This window comes from Hyla sarda, chromosome 6, assembly GCF_029499605.1.
Source record: "Hyla sarda isolate aHylSar1 chromosome 6, aHylSar1.hap1, whole genome shotgun sequence".
Taxonomy (NCBI): Eukaryota; Metazoa; Chordata; class Amphibia; order Anura; family Hylidae; genus Hyla; species Hyla sarda.
In genome coordinates this window covers 166,242,758-166,258,567 of record NC_079194.1, presented here as the reverse complement: position 1 = coordinate 166,258,567, position 15,810 = coordinate 166,242,758, and the positions used below count along the sequence as shown (strand labels likewise).

At 46.0% G+C, this 15,810-nt stretch overlaps 1 long non-coding RNA gene across 1 annotated transcript in view; it reads left to right on the top strand.

Annotated features, from left to right (window-relative positions):
• The first annotated feature begins 3,181 nt into the window (after positions 1-3,181).
• LOC130277653 (uncharacterized) overlaps positions 3,182-15,810 on the top strand; it is an 83,974-nt gene continuing 71,345 nt past the window's right edge. The window contains exon 1 of the long non-coding RNA XR_008845510.1: positions 3,182-3,281. This is a non-coding gene — a long non-coding RNA (uncharacterized LOC130277653). The remainder of the gene's footprint in view (positions 3,282-15,810) is intronic.

Here is a 15,810-nt window from a genome sequence, read left to right as displayed (position 1 = left end):
TGGGCACCTCTCCCACAGTATCCGTTGCAATCTACGCCTGGGCCTCCCGCCGAGGAGGCCATGCAAGTGGATAAGTCTCGCCTGACCCAGGAAGAGAGGAATCGCCGTAGGGAAGAAAATCTCTGTCTTTACTGTGCCAGTACCGAGCATTTCTTGGTGGATTGCCCTATCCGTCCTCCACGCCTGGGAAACGCACGCACGCACCCAGCTCACGTGGGTGTGGCGTCTCTTGGTTCCAAGTCTGCTCATCCACGTCTCACGGTACCCGTGCGGATTTCTTCTTCAGCCAACTCCTCCCTCTCAGCCGTGGCCTGCTTGGACTCCGGTGCTTCTGGAAATTTTATTTTGGAGTCGGTTGTTAATAAATTCAGCATCCCGGTGACCCGTCTCGTCAAGCCGCTCTACATTTCCGCGGTCAACGGAGCCAGATTGGACTGCACCGTGCGTTACCGCACAGAGCCCCTCCTCATGTCTATTGGACCCCACCTTGAGAGGATTGAGTTCTTCATTCTCCCCAACTGTACCTCTGAGGTCCTCCTCGGTCTGCCTTGGCTCCGGCTTCATTCCCCCACCATTGATTGGACCACCGGGGAGATCAGGAATTGGGACTCTGCCTGCCACAGGAAGTGCCTCTCCCCCCCTCCCAGTCCCGTCAGGCAAGCCTCTGTGCCTCCCCATGGTCCCCGTTCTGGTGTCACACTGCTCCGTGCCAGGCCTCGCCCTCTGCCCTCCCTCCCCATTCCCACTCCTGCTGTACTGCCTGCCGTTGAGGAAACCCTCCATTCTTTCCAGGTGTCCTCATCCCAGGGGAGGCAGTTACCGGACAAAGAGAAGGGGAGACCTAAGGGGGGGGGTACTGTTACGCCTAGCGCTCCGGGTCCCCGCTCCTCCCCGGAGCGCTCACGGCGTCTTTCTCCCTGCAGCGCCCCGGTCAGTCCCGCTGACCGGGAGCGCTGCACTGTCTTGGCCGTTGGGGATGCGATTCGCACAGCGGGACGCGCCCGCTCGCGAATCGCATCCCAGGTCACTTACCCGTCCCGGTCCCCTGCTGTCATGTGCTGGCGCGCGCGGCTCCGCTCTCTAGGGCGCGCGCGCGCCAGCTCTCTGAGACTTAAAGGGCCAGTGCACCAATGATTGGTGCCTGGCCCAATTAGCTTAATTGGCTCCCACCTGTTCCCTGGCTATATCTAGTCTCCTCCCTTGCACTCCCTTGCCGGATCTTGTTGCCTTGTGCCAGTGAAAGCGTTAGTGTTGTCCAAAGCCTGTGTACCTGATCTTCTGCTACCCTTCCTGACTACGAACCTTGCCGCCTGCCCCCGACCTTCTGCTACGTCCGACCTTGCCTCTGCCTAGTCCTTCTGTCCCACGCCTTCTCAGCAGTCAGCGAGGTAGAGCCGTTGCTAGTGGATACGACCTGGTTGCTACTGCCGCAGCAAGACCATCCCGCTTTGCGGCGGGCTCTGGTGAAAACCAGTAGCCTCTTAGAACCGGTCCACTAGCACGGTCCACGCCAATCCCTCGCTGACACAGAGGATCCACTACCTGGAAGCCGAATCGTGACACCAACTATAATATTTCAGTAGCAGCTGGATTGATATGCAATTGTACTAGTTCATATAATAGTTCATTGGTAGCGCAGTGTGAAGTTCAGCAATATTATAATAATTATAAGAATAATAATATTATAATATTGCTGAACTTCAGCATCTTCTGATCAATCCAGCTGCTACTGAATTATTATAGTTGGTATACACGCCTGAACTTTTTATCATTTTTATATTTTATTGTTATTTTTTATTTTATTTCTATATACATGCACCTTTTTGTATTAACTTCCATCTGTTTAAGCCCCTCCGCCAGATGCAAGGGCCCTGCTAAGGCGACAGGAGGCTTAGATATTTATATTTATTTTATAATAAATTGTAATTTACTACATCACTGGATCCATCTTCTGTGCATTTCATATGTACCTTTGAGGACTGGTTTATATAATTAGTTGCTCAATTAATTTTATAACCATTTCCTGAATATGGATTTGTCCTTGTTATATATAGACAATTCTATGCTAAGGACAGAATCTACACTACACATCTTATACAGCTCATTATAAATGTAACACAAGCAGAGACAGTAGACAATTCCTGCTTTTTCCTTCCCATTAGCCTTTCCAGCCATAGTAACTAATGAACCTCAGCAGCGGCTACGATCATGTACAGGAGGTGCATGTATCTGGTCTTCGGAGTGTCCATACATAGACCATTGTAATGTGTGTGATTTCAGACATTGCTGCAGTAATTGAGGATATAATTGAAAGCATTGTCGCTTGAGAACTCCGGGATCTTTCCGCTTGGACAGTTTTAGAGGATTATAGGAGATCTTGTTTTTCCTCATGGGTGGATAAGTCTTTCTTGTAAGAGCTCCGAGTGGTGATGTTAATTACCCTTCATGAAATTGTCACAAAATTATACATTTACATAGAGCTGGTTAGATGAGAAGCGCACATCAGGATCGGGCGTCCACTTGTATCAAATCAATTGCTTCCATCTATTGTGGGTTTGTTTGGAGCAAAGAGAACTCCTGACTAGTAATAGCACAGTGAAAAGGACGTAACCCACAAATTACTTAATTACTCAAAATGACTCACTCATGATGGCTGCGGTTTCATATTCCACAATTATTAACAATAATCAACTAGCTATGGAAGGTTTACCTCTCTGGTGCTTGTGAAAGCTGGGTGACATCCCATGTGTGTTAGTGAGTTTAGATTTGTATGGATTAGAAGTCTGCATACCTGTAGAGAAACTTCCCTCTTTGAAGGACATGTTCACAGGGACATAAATCTTGTTGCTTTAACTCCCCTCCCCCTTTAAAGCTCCAATTAATATCAATGAAATCTATACGGCATGCTGACCTTGGCTCAGAAAGAGCTGCAGTTCAGCACTGTACATAAGTGAGGTTTTGCCCATGTATGCAGACAGGGCCAGCCTTTGGGGTGTGCGAGCTGTGCGGCCGCACAGGGCGGCATAGCAACATGGGTGCCGGGCAGCTGACACAGCTCACAGTGTAACAGGCCGGCCGAAGATGGGGAGAAGCGAGCTGCAGCTGCTTTGAAAGCGGAAGCAAGGTCCGGAGTGTGGAGGAGGAGCTTGGGGGCGCAGGCAGCGTCCAAGTGCTGCACGCGCCTTCACAGAGAGCCGCGGAAGGATCCCAATGTGCAGTGTGAAGGCGGTGGCCGGTGCTCTATAATCTTATTCCACGGAGCAGCGCAGCAGCCTTCAAAAGTAAGTACCTGGCTGTTCTAAATAATTGTTTTATTTTGTGCTTTTTTAAATTTATTTTTTACACATTTGCACAGTGCAGACCCTAAGGCCATGTTCATATGGTCGAAAATGTCCTGACAGGAAGGACCAAGCTGGGCAAGTATAGTACTGTATTTTATCATTTTTCCACCACCTGCAGCCATGGAGCAAATTTTCGAACAACAGGGACCCAAACCCCCTCCCCTTCTAAATGGGCACCTGCTGTCTGGGAGGAGCACATGCTGCGGATGGCACATGCTCCATTCATTCTCCATGGGACCCGAGTGCTGTACTCAGGCATCCCATAGAAATGAATTGAGTGTGTGCTGTCCCCAGCACGGGCTCCTCTCAGAGGGCCGGGGATTTCGGAGGGTCCCAACGGTCGAATCCCTCACGATCTGACACTTATCCTTTATTCTGTGGTTAGGGGATGAGCTACTTTATGCTGCACAACCCCTTTAACACGGTGCAGATTGGCAATAAATTGTGCAAATAGAATTCATTTTAAATTCTCAATACAAATGTGGAAGGAAACTTTGGGGAACTTGGAGTCTCTTTTGTATTTAGATTTAACAAGAGAACACATTATCTCGCCTCTTCATCTTTTTTTGTGGATATCATCTGAATGAAATTCTTTTGGTTCTAAAGCAGGAAGAGCTCTTATCTGTCCTATGGGTAATTAACATTAAGGTACATCGAGAAATGATAGAAATAGTCATTTCAAGCACAAACAGTCCCTTATTTATAATAATATGAAAAGATATTTCCACATTTTCCCTCTTGGTGCACATATGCTTCATTTCAAAATTAGAAACAGTGATACAAAAGACTGATGTCAAGCTATAGTATTTGACTGCAGCTAGGTGAGGGGGGGTCTAAGAGAGATAACTAGGATGCTTGTTGGTGGTTGTGGCTGCCGTACACTCAGTGCGGGGAGATTTATCAAATCCTGTGCAGAAGAAAAGTGGTGCAGTTGCCCATAGCAACTAATCAGACTAATTTTCATTTTTCAGAGGCCTTTTTAAAAATGAAAAAAAGCAATATAAGTTGGTTGCTATGGGCAACAACACCAGATTTCCTCTACACAGGTTTATAGAAATCTTCCTAATGGTCCTCCTTAGGGATGTGGCTTTCATGTCCAGTATATTTTCATGTGTGGAGGCTCTCCTTTACCAGTCACTGTTTTCCCCTCCAGATTCCCTTCTCATTATTACAACCCCACAGATCTTGGTGGGGAGGAGTCTGTGAGCAGTCAGAAAATCTGATTGGTGATGTCGTCATCCTGTAGTCTCAGAAATTTGTGCCAGAGTTGGCACAAACAGGGTGCCTCCCTTGAAGTTATATCAAATAGGGTGCCCTTTCAGGCCCTGTCACAAATTCAGCCCAAATAAGGGGCCTATGATACTCTGAACCGGGTTCCACCCAAAAAAATGGGCCTTTAATGGCTCGGTGCCTTGTCCTGGGCCTATAGGGTATGTTCCATAAGATTGCCCAAATAAAGGGTCTCCGATGCCTTCCACTGGACTCAGCCCAAAGAGAAAACCTTTTGCTTCCTATCTTGGAGTCAGGCAAAAAGGGGGCTATTGGCAACCTCTTCTGAAGTAAGCCCAAAAATGGAGCCTCTGATATTCTCCCCTGGAGTAAACCCAAATGAGACCTCTGCTGCCTTGTCCCGGAGTCAGTCCAAAAAGGGGGCCTCTGGCATCCTGTCCTAGAGTAAGCACAATCAGAGGGCCTCCTGCAGAGTCAGATCGAATAAGGGGCCTCTGACTACTTTCCCGAATTTTCCTCGAGTCAGCATAAAAGGGGGCCTTTGGAATGTTATCCTGGATTAAGTCCAAAAAAGGTGGCCTACGGCTTCCTTCTTTTGATTCAGCTGAAATAGGGGGCCTCTGACTGCTTCTCTGATTCTGTCCCAGAGTTAGCCCAAAAGGGAGCCTCTGGCACCTTGTCCCAAAGTCAGCCATAATGGGGGGTCTCTGTCATCCTGTCCCAGGGTCAGCTCAAAAGGGGGCTTCTGGCGCACTATCCTTCCAATGAGAAATTGGTTTCCGTCGGAAGGTTCAACATGTTCAATCCTTTGCCAGAAATTACAACAGAAGTTAATTTTTTAAGGCGATGGCGCTCTTATCCGCTGCATAAGTGCCAATTCCGGAGCATTTTAAATGGAAAGGATCCACTGTGTAAACTCAGCGAGGAAATTACTTGCTGAATTTTCGTAGTGTGAACATACTCCTTGAACGATTTTGATAACTGAGACCCATTGTACTACTCCTAACATATTATACAGTATAATGTGCATACAGACATGCACACAGATATACAATGATAGGCATGTACTAGTGTTGCTCGCGAATATTCGCAATGCGAATTTTATTCGCGAATATTCGCGAATATGTCATCTGGTCACCTGGTGCTCTCTGGGTAACAAAACATATGACTTAAACATGTGACAACCATTATCAGGTGACTAACAATCATGTGACCATATCAAAGGTCCGTTACACTAAATATACAACCTTTACACAATATGGAGGAACACTGCAGGAGACCCCTGAGGGCGTACAAGGACTCAACCAGACAGGAGTGTAGGAACATATCCCGTACTGGGACATTACAAACCCCCCTACTTAAGTACAGTCGCCCTCGACGTCCGTCCTGGAAGGCTTGAGGAGCGAAACAGGGTCACATGCAGTCCTGGGGCATTGCCATTAACATCCATTTCCAGGCTGTTGTTGACAAAACTGATGCAATAGAGTCTCTGTATCTATGTTCATGCATGCTCTGATAAATTGTATAACTGAATAACCATGGATTACTGGAGAATAAGGACTATGTATAATAATGACAATATACCTATGACTATAGTATAAACATGACTTATGGACTATGACTATGCATATTATGACATTTGACTATGACTATGCATATAACAACACTTTATACATATGACTAAGACATTACACTGGCGGATTGGGTTGCCGGAGGCTTTATGGCCAATGCCCTTGCTACTGGGGTCCCTTGGCATTACACACTTCTCCTCAGAACACTAGATATATTTAGACATTTATTAGATAACATTTGACACTTATTACCTTTTTAGGTTACATGCTTTGTAAGAACAATAATGCCTTCTGGCCAGCAAAGTATCCTGAGCATGTGGACACAATAAAAATCACATTAGACATTTTAGACATAGGAGACATAGGTATGGACTGTGTAGTTGGGAGTGTTACAGCCCTAATGTACAGGAGACATGTGTACATGACTTTATGTGTACTTATGAACTATGTGTAGTACACGACTTTACTCTTCATTAAGCTTTGACTGTACATGATGTTGGCGATGGGGTGAAATGTTGCTTTTCCCGACTGTTCAGGATACCCCTGCTAAGAAAACTGCCAGCCATCAGAAAACAAAGTACACCATGACATTTGGTGTCCAACAAATTATATACATTTTATTATACTACAACCATTTTAGTAAGCAAGGTGAGCAAAAATATATTACTATGGCAGTATTTACACAGATGTCCATGTATCGCTCAGTAGTCCAGATATACCATAGAGTTCAGGTTCTAAGAGCTCAGGTTCTGTCAGATTCCTGAGGGAACTCTCAACCGTAGCGGGCACAACACTTACAAGATTGGTTACCACAAAAGTTTTCTGACTAGTTCATCAGGCACTGTGCTGAAACGTTGCTTGCAAACCTGGAACAACAAAAGATTGTGCTTGCACACAGAAGTCAGTTAGTCTTACGACCAACTTTGGTAAAGTTACTACACAAGTACACAAATAGAACAGACTGTTTTCTAGGCTGGGACATATACCTAGAACCGTGAGACTGGGCCCCCTCCATGGGGTTGACATGTGTGTTCCATGAGACAGGGGACAAACAAGATTCAGTGATGGTTGGACTCACAGTGACCACAACTTGTACAGCAGCAGCTCGCGCCACTGGTGGAATGACAGTTGGTGCCTGTTGGGCCGGCCAAACTTCCTGAACAGCTGGAGTAGGTTGAGCCATTTTTGTTGGTGCCCGATGGTCAGGCCAAATCTCTGGGGCAACCAGGGTAGGCCTGGGCACTTCTGTTGGTGCCTGATGGTCAGGTCATACCTCCTCAACAGCAGGAATAGGCCTAGGCACGTCTGTAGAAGTCCCTTGACGCAGATACTTGGGGTCCATAGCAGGTGGCTCCGAATACTCTTCCTGATGCGCTGCATGCAAATCCCAGCCCGTCACTAACCACCTGCTCCTCCTTCACTCTCATCAGCTTCTGTGCTCTGGCACGCGTGTCCCTGACCCTTAGGTCGCACGCGCACTGGAGCTCTTAAATTTAAAGGGCCAGTGCGCCCATTAATTAAGTAACACCTGTGCTCACTTAATAAATTCCTCCACCTCCCACACTTCCCTGCCGGATCTTTGTTGCCCTAGTGCCTTAAAGTGTTCCTGTGTATTGCCTTGCCATGTGTCATACCCTTTGCCACGTGACCTGACCTTGCTCCTTTGCCGCCTGCCTACTGACCACTTGCTTTGTTCCTGACTACACTACTGTGTTGCCAGCCCTGACCTTCTGCTATCCTGACCACGAGTTGCCGTATCCTACCTGTACCCTGAATTCCTCAGCCGCCTGTGTGGTCGAGCCATGCCAGGGGTAGCGACCTTGGTGCCGCCTACCCGAGTCTGGTGAAAACTAGCGGCACCTTGGACTCCGCTCCCTGGTACGGTCCGTGTCATCTTGTCCAGCGGATCCACATGCACCGGTGTTCCTGTCTGCTGAAACGTGAGTGTTCAACTAAGATCCGGCCATGGATCCCGCTGAGGTACCCCTACCGGAAATCGCAGATCTTCCCTCCGTTGTGGTACGTCAGTCTCAGCAGTTTGCTCGACAGGCACAGCAACTTACCCAACTATCTGCTATGATGTCCATGCAGCAACAACAGCAGCAGCAGCAACTGCAACCTGTCCCACTCCCTCCACCAGTTCCTGCAGTGTCTGCTGGCTCCCAGCTATGTCTGCCTTTACCTAGCTATGTCTACCTTAGTATGATGGGGATTCCAAATGATGCAGAGGCTTTGTTACATAGTGCTTCATGCACATGAAGCTCATGTCTGAACAGTTTCCGACGGAACGTGCAAAGGTGGCCTTTGTCATTAGCCTACTGTCCGGAAAAGCCCTGGCCTGGGCTACACTTGTTTGGGACCGCAGTGACCCGGGATCCCCCAACTTGTCAGCTTTTTGCGCAGTGTCATTGAGGAACCCGCACGTGCCTCCTCAGCTGAAACATCTTTGCTGAACCTCTGTCAGGGGAATTCTTCTGTTGGTGACTACTCGGTTCCTTTCTGCACTCTAGCCTCTGAACTAGCATGGAATGATGAGGCCTTGTGTGCCACATTCAAAAAAGGACTGTCAAACAGGATTAAAGATGCCCTCGCAGCACGTGATCCTTCGTCTTCTTTGACTGAACGTATTCACTTGGACACGTATTGATGTGCGTTTTGCTGAGAGTCAGGAAGAACTGCGCTTTAAAAGGGAACCTGTCCGAACACGGAGATACTCTCTCCTGGCACCCGTGTTTCAACATCCACCTCTACAGTTTCCTACGCCTCTTGCCGAAGAGTTTATGCAAGCGGATGGTCTTACACAACAAGAGAGGTCACGACGATGCAGTGAGAATTTGTGCTTGTATTGTGCTAGCCCGGAGCACTTCCTCAATTACTTTTTTTGTTTGTCCACAGCGTCCGGGAAACGCTCGCACTTAGGGTTTGTGGGAGAGGTGTCCCTGGGTGTGAATACTACCTCTCCTTACTTAACCATTTCTGTACAAGTCTTCGCTTCAGTCAAGTCTTCCTTCAGCGCTACAGCATTTTTGGATTCTGGATCCGCACATGACTTTATTGATGCTTCTTTGGTCCACAAGTATCATCTTCTTGTCACTCGGCTTGCCAAGCCCTTGTTCATCTCCTCTGTTAATGGACAAAATCTGGACTGTATGGTTCACTTCCGTACCAAATCTCTCGTCACGCAAGTGGGAGTATTGCATAAAGAAAAGATTAAATTCTATGTACTGCCACACTGTACTTCTGAGATTTTTCTTGGCCTTCCTTGGCTGCGACGCCATTCTCCACAACTAGATTGGAGAACTGGAGAAATTATTCGCTGGGGGCTATCCTGTGAAAATATTTGCCTCAAACTCTAGTTCAGCTTAAAGTTGTTACTCGTCTTCCTCCTTTACCTGGCCTGCCGCCACCTTACCAAGATTTTGCTGATGTCTTTTGCAAGAAGCAGGGTGCATCTCTGCAGCCACATCGTCCTTATGACTGCCCTATAGATCTTCTGCCTGGTACTACTTCTCCTTGTAGAAGGATTTATCCTTTATCGGTTCCTGAGACCAAAGCCATGGCTGAGTATATGCAGGAGAATCTCCAAAAGGGATTTATCCGTAAGTCCTCCTCTCCCACTGAAGCAGGTTTCTTCTTTGTGGGGAAGAAGGATGGCTCACTCCGTCCATGCATTGACTACCGGGTACTTAACAAAATCATGATCAAGAATAATTACCCATTACCTCTTTTTGATCATCTCCATGGTGCCAAGGTCTTCTCCAAGTTGGACTTACGTGGAGTGTATAACCTCATTCGTATCCACAAGGTAGATTAATGCAAAACGGCTTTCAATGCTTGTGATGGACATTTTGAGTATCTCCTAATGCCTTTTGGTCTCTGCAGCCATTTTTCAAGAGTTTGTCAATGATATCTTCCGTGATCTTCTCTACACCTGTGTTGTTGTATACCTAGATGACATCCTGATCTTCTCTACCAACTTAGAGGACCACCAAACTCATGTTCATCTGGTTCTACAGCGTCTACGGGAGAATCATCTCTATTCGAGAAATCTAGTCTTCCATTTCTTGGCTAAATTGTCTCTCATCAAGGCCTGCAGATGGATCCAGATAAATTGTCTGCAGTATCGGATTGGGCTCTTCCTTCTGACCTACGTGCTATTCAACGCTTTCTGAAATTCGTTAACTATTATCGTCAATTTATCCCACACTTTTCTTCCTTGGTTGCTCCATTTGTAGCTCTCACTAAAAAGGCTTCTAATCCTTAGTCTTGGCCACATGAGGCCAAAGTGGTCTTCTCCCGTTTATAGAAGATTCTTAAGATCATAGTAGATGCTGACTGGATGAGAAGATCCTTCCAATAAATGTTGCCATTCCTCAAAAGCTAGCTTGATAGCGAGGAGTTCACGATCCCCAATGGAGTAATTCCTCTCAGCAGGAGAGAAGGTCTTGGAGAAGATCCCACAAGTAACAGTCTTGCCCTCTGCGTTTTTCAGCCTTTGCCTCTGCTCCCATTCTTACAAGACCTGATCCGGAGAGGCCCGGTGCTTTGGAGGTTGTTGCCTCATCTGTTGCAGCTGGTGCCGTTCTTATTCAGAAAAAGGCCAAGGGCAAGACTGTAACTTGGGTTCTTCTCCAAGACCTTCTCTCCTGCTGAGAGGAATTACTCCATTGGAGATCATGAACTCCTCGCTATCAAGCTAGCTTTGGAGAAATGGTGACATTTATTCGAAGGGTCTTCTCATCCGATCAGCATCTACTCTGATCATAAGAATCTTCTATACCTCCAGTCTGCTCAGCGTTTGAACCCCTGCCAGGCAAAGTGGTCTCTGTTCTTTTTTAGGTTCAACTTCTTCATTCATTTCCATACAGCAGACAAGAACATCAGGGCAGATGCTCTCTCCAGGTCCTCTGAAGTCCTTGCTTTGGACTCCACACCTAGGCATATTATTTCTCCTTATCGTTTGATTTCTGTCGCTCCTGCCGAAATTCAGCAAGTTCAACTGGGAAAATCCTTTGTGCCTGCCAGACTTAGACGCAAGGTTATGAAATGGGGTCATTCTTCCTTGACAGCAGGTCATCCTGGAATACGTAAGACTCCACTACTAATCTCTCGACACTACTATTGGCCCCATCTTGAACGTGATATTTCTGATTTTATCCATTTCTGTGACAAAACTTCTCGACAGAGACCTGCAGGACTTTTACAGCCTTTACCAATTCCAGAAACTCCCTGGTCCCATATCGCCATGGATTTCATCACCGATTTGCCACCATCTTGTAATATAACATTGTCATTTGGGTCGTGGTAGATTGCTTTTCCATGATGGCTCATTTCATTACCCTGCCTGGTCTTCCTTCTGCTCCCCAGCTGGCGAAGTACTTCTTGCTGCATATCTTTTGCTTACATGGTCTTACTCAGCATATCGTTTCGGATCGAGGAGTGCAGTTTGTCCCTAAGTTCTGGCGAGCCCTATGTACCCGTCTGGACATCAATCTGGACTTCTCCTCGGCTTACCACCCTCAGTCTAACGGTCAGGTGGTGAGGGTTAATCAAATTCTCAAAAATTATCTTCGGCACTTTGTTTCAGCTCGACAAGACGACTGGGTCGACCTCCTCCCTTGGGCAGAATTCTGATGTAATCATAAGGCTTCCGAGTCCACGAGGTTGTCTCCCTTCTTTGTTGTCTACGGACTCCATCACCTCTTCCACGTCCATTTTTCACCAGTGTGCCTGCTGTTAATGAGCTGGTCCGTGACTTCTCCTACATCTGGCAACAAACTCATCAGTCGTTATTTCAGGCTTCCTCACGCATGAAGGGGCAAGCTGATAAGAGTAGAAGACCTCCTCCGTCCTTTTCTCCTGGTGATATGGTGTGGTTTTCCTCCAAGTAAATCCACTTCAAGATTCCCTGCTATAAGCTTGGTCCTCGCTACCTTGGTCCCTTTCAGGCTCTGCAAAAAAATTAATTCTGTCTACTACAAACTTTGTCTGCCTGTTACATTACGTATTCCCAATTCCTTCCACGTCTTACTCTTCAAGCCTCTTGTCATAAACCGGTTTTCTCAAAAGAATCTTGTCCCCACGCCTGTCTACAGCTCTTCTGACATCTACAAGGTTAAAGAGATTCTTGCCACAAAGACCATGAGAGGTAAACAATTTTTTCTGGTTGACTGGGAGGGTTATGGTCCTGAGGAGCCAGAGGAGAATATTCTGGCCCGTGACCTTATCAGGAGTTTTCTGAACTGTAAAAAGAGGGTGAGACCAAAGGGGTGGTACTGTCATGTGTAGCGCTCCGGCCGCACACGCTGGCCATGAGCGCACGGCCCCATCTCCTGTGTCCACCGCCGGGGCTGGGATTCCCATCGCGGGACCTTAGACTCTGCTACCTGGTGCGGTCCATGTCATCTGTCACACAGGTCCAGCGGCGTTCCTGTCTGCTGAAACGTGAGTGTTACACATATGACTTAAACATGTGACAACCATTATCATGTGACTAACAATCATGTGACCATATCAAAGGTCCTTTACACTAAATATACAACCTACACACAATATGAAGGAACACTGCAGGAGAGCACTGAGGACGTACAGGGACTCAACCAGACAGGACTGTAGGAACATATCCCGAACTGGGACATCACAGATTAACGGGACCCAGAGCATAGTGTGATTAAACGCTTAAGCCATGTTCACACGGCAGAATTTCCGTGTTGGATTCTGCATTGGAATCTGGTATGGAGATTCCGCTTCGGCAGAGTCCCATTGAATTCATTGGGATTCTGCTGCTCTGTGCACGTGGTGGAATTTCTGTGCCAGATGTTTCCGGCACAGAAATGTCAGCACAAAGAATGAACATGTTCATTCTTTGTGCCGAGTCCGCATGGAATGCATAGCTGTCTATAAGACAGTGCATTCCTGTGCAGTCCTAGTGTCCAGAATGTCTGCACGTAGATTCTCTGTGCGGACATTCCTTTGTGTGAACATAGCCTTAGGCCATGTTCACACCTCAGAATTTCCATGATGATTCTGCAGTGGAATCCAGCACGGAGATTCTGAGTCCCATTGAATTCAGTGGGATTCTGCTGCGCTGTGGACACAGCGGAATTCCCGTGCCAGATGTTTCCGGCATGAAAATAGTTCATTCTTTGTTCGTAGTCTTTACAATATGCATAGCCATCTGTGAGATGGCATATTCTTGTGCGGCGCATTCAGCAGTTTGCGGAATGTCCACATGGAGATTCTCCATGCGGACATTCCGTTGTGTGAACATAGCCTTAGAAAAGTTTTTTGCAGTGGTTAGTGATTTATCAGGTGCAACTTTTTTGCAAAAAAGTTGCAAATTTGGACTTTTTTTTTATACACAAACTAACTCCCACCAGCCCTACAAAACCATCTAAACTTGCACCATGCTGAGGTGATGTGGCTGTGCAACAAATTCATTCAAGTGCCGTGCAACATTTGATGAATTTGTCCCACGCACATCAAAACCACCCCAACATCATACATGCAAGTACATGCACCTCAGTGCCAATTGTGCAAAAATTTGCCTACTGCAAAGACAGGCAACAAAATCAAATGAAAGTGTCGACGAAGTGGGGAGACCCATGAAAATACGTCCGTTGAGGGTGCACGATGTCCCTGGATGGCTTGTGGGAACATGCCTGTTATAAGTAATGAACTATGTTATTTTTGTATTTGATTATAATTTAGTTGATGCAGTCATTGCCATATCATTGCTAAGGAGGATTGATTGTTATTGTGCATTGTTCCTGTTATTGTAATTTGATTTAATCCAGTATCAGAGTACCGTTGCTATATCTGAGGTACATGTTTTTTAGGGGTTGGGTCATCTGTCCTTTTTTGTATTGTGATTTTTGGTAAATTGTTTAATAAAATGTATTCATATTTTTGTAATTATTGGTGTTCACTGGTTTTTGGTGACAATTGTAGGAGCATTTGGTATAGGAGTTTTGTTGCCAGTTTCTAATAGTTTTTTTTTTTATATATATATTATTCAGAGAAAGAGTGTAGGTATTAATCTCTCAGCACTGCTGGTGGCCCCATCTTGAACGTGATGTTTCTGATTTTGTCCGTTCCTGTGACAAAACTTCTCGGCAGAGACCTGCAGGACTTTTACAGCCTTTACCAATTCCGGAGACTCCCTGGTCCCATATCGCCATGAATTTCCTCACCGATTTGCCACCATCTTGTAATAACGCTGTCATTTGGGTCGTGGTAGATTGCTTTTCAAGATGGCTCATTTCATTTGCCTGCCTGGTTTTCCTTCTGCTCCCCAGCTGGTGAAGTACTTCTTGCTGCATATCTTTCACTTACATGGTCTTCCTCAACATATCGTTTTGGATCACGGAGTGCAGTTTGTCTCTAAGTTCTGGTGAGCCCTATGTACCCGTCTGGACATCAATCTGGACTTCTCGGCCTACCACTCTCAGTCCAACAGTCAGGTAGAGAGGGTTAATCAAATTCTTGAGACTTAACTTCGGCATATAGCTCGCCAAGACGATTGGGTCGACCTCCTCCCCTTTGACAGAATTCTCATATAATCTGTCAGGCTTTTTTGGTATCAATGTAATCAGATGTTATGATATGAAAGATGTATGAAAGATACAACATGGCAAAGTGCCCATATTGAATCAAAATGTTTCAATTTAATGAATTTTCACCAAGTCAGGAAGTTTGAGAAAAACAATACGTTTGAGAAAGACAGAGTGGAATGTGGAAGTAACCAAAATGGATTACACAAGACAATTCCCATGATATTTGACAAGTCTCCAAGGAAAGTCCTGGAGAGTGAAACTCATTGTCTGTCATTTTGACTCCAATGGGGGGAGAGTCTGCTCTGTACACCTGGATACAGGTGGTGTGTGTGTTCCTGATTCTCACCTTTCAGTATTACTTTTTCCTCATGAGGCTTTCTTTACCTTTTGACTCGTATTGTTGTTATTGTTTCTATATGTGTTATTTTCAGCACACACTAATAGGACAGATATCCAAAAACTGAGAGAAAAAAAACAACAAGTGGAAACTTAGCCTTAGGCTGGGTACACACTATGGAAGGTCATTCCATGCACAGCAGTGCCAACTGATTGAGTCAGCACTAGGACCACTTGGATGGCAATGCATCTCTGCCACAATTGATGGCGCACTAGGGGTCCACTGGAGGAGGCAGACTGGCTTATGGATTGTTGTTGAAAAGACCAGGATTTCTCCCTCTTTATCCTGGTCTCTCTGGTACTAGACACAGACTAAGCCTAAGAACATTTGCAAGAAAGAGATACACACCTAGTTGCCAAGACTTTATAGCTTTTGTTTTAGATAAGGAGTAATATTTGGTACATTAAGAAGATTGCAAATATTTTAGGAAACCCCATGACCAGTGTGTCCCAAACAGGGAGCCTATAGCTGTCCTAAAACTACAACTCCCAGCATACCAAGACAGCCTTGCTAAGCAACAGCTGGAGTCACCCTGTTAGGGAAACACTGCCCTAGGTTATTAAATGTTAGGAACTTGTTAAAGATGACAGTGACCAGTTAAATCACCTGACAGGTCTATGGCCAGACAACGGCAAATCTGAACTCATATATTTAAAAATGCAATTCATAAATATTTTAGGTACAATATCCCCAAAAGTGGAGGTTCTCTTTCCTAC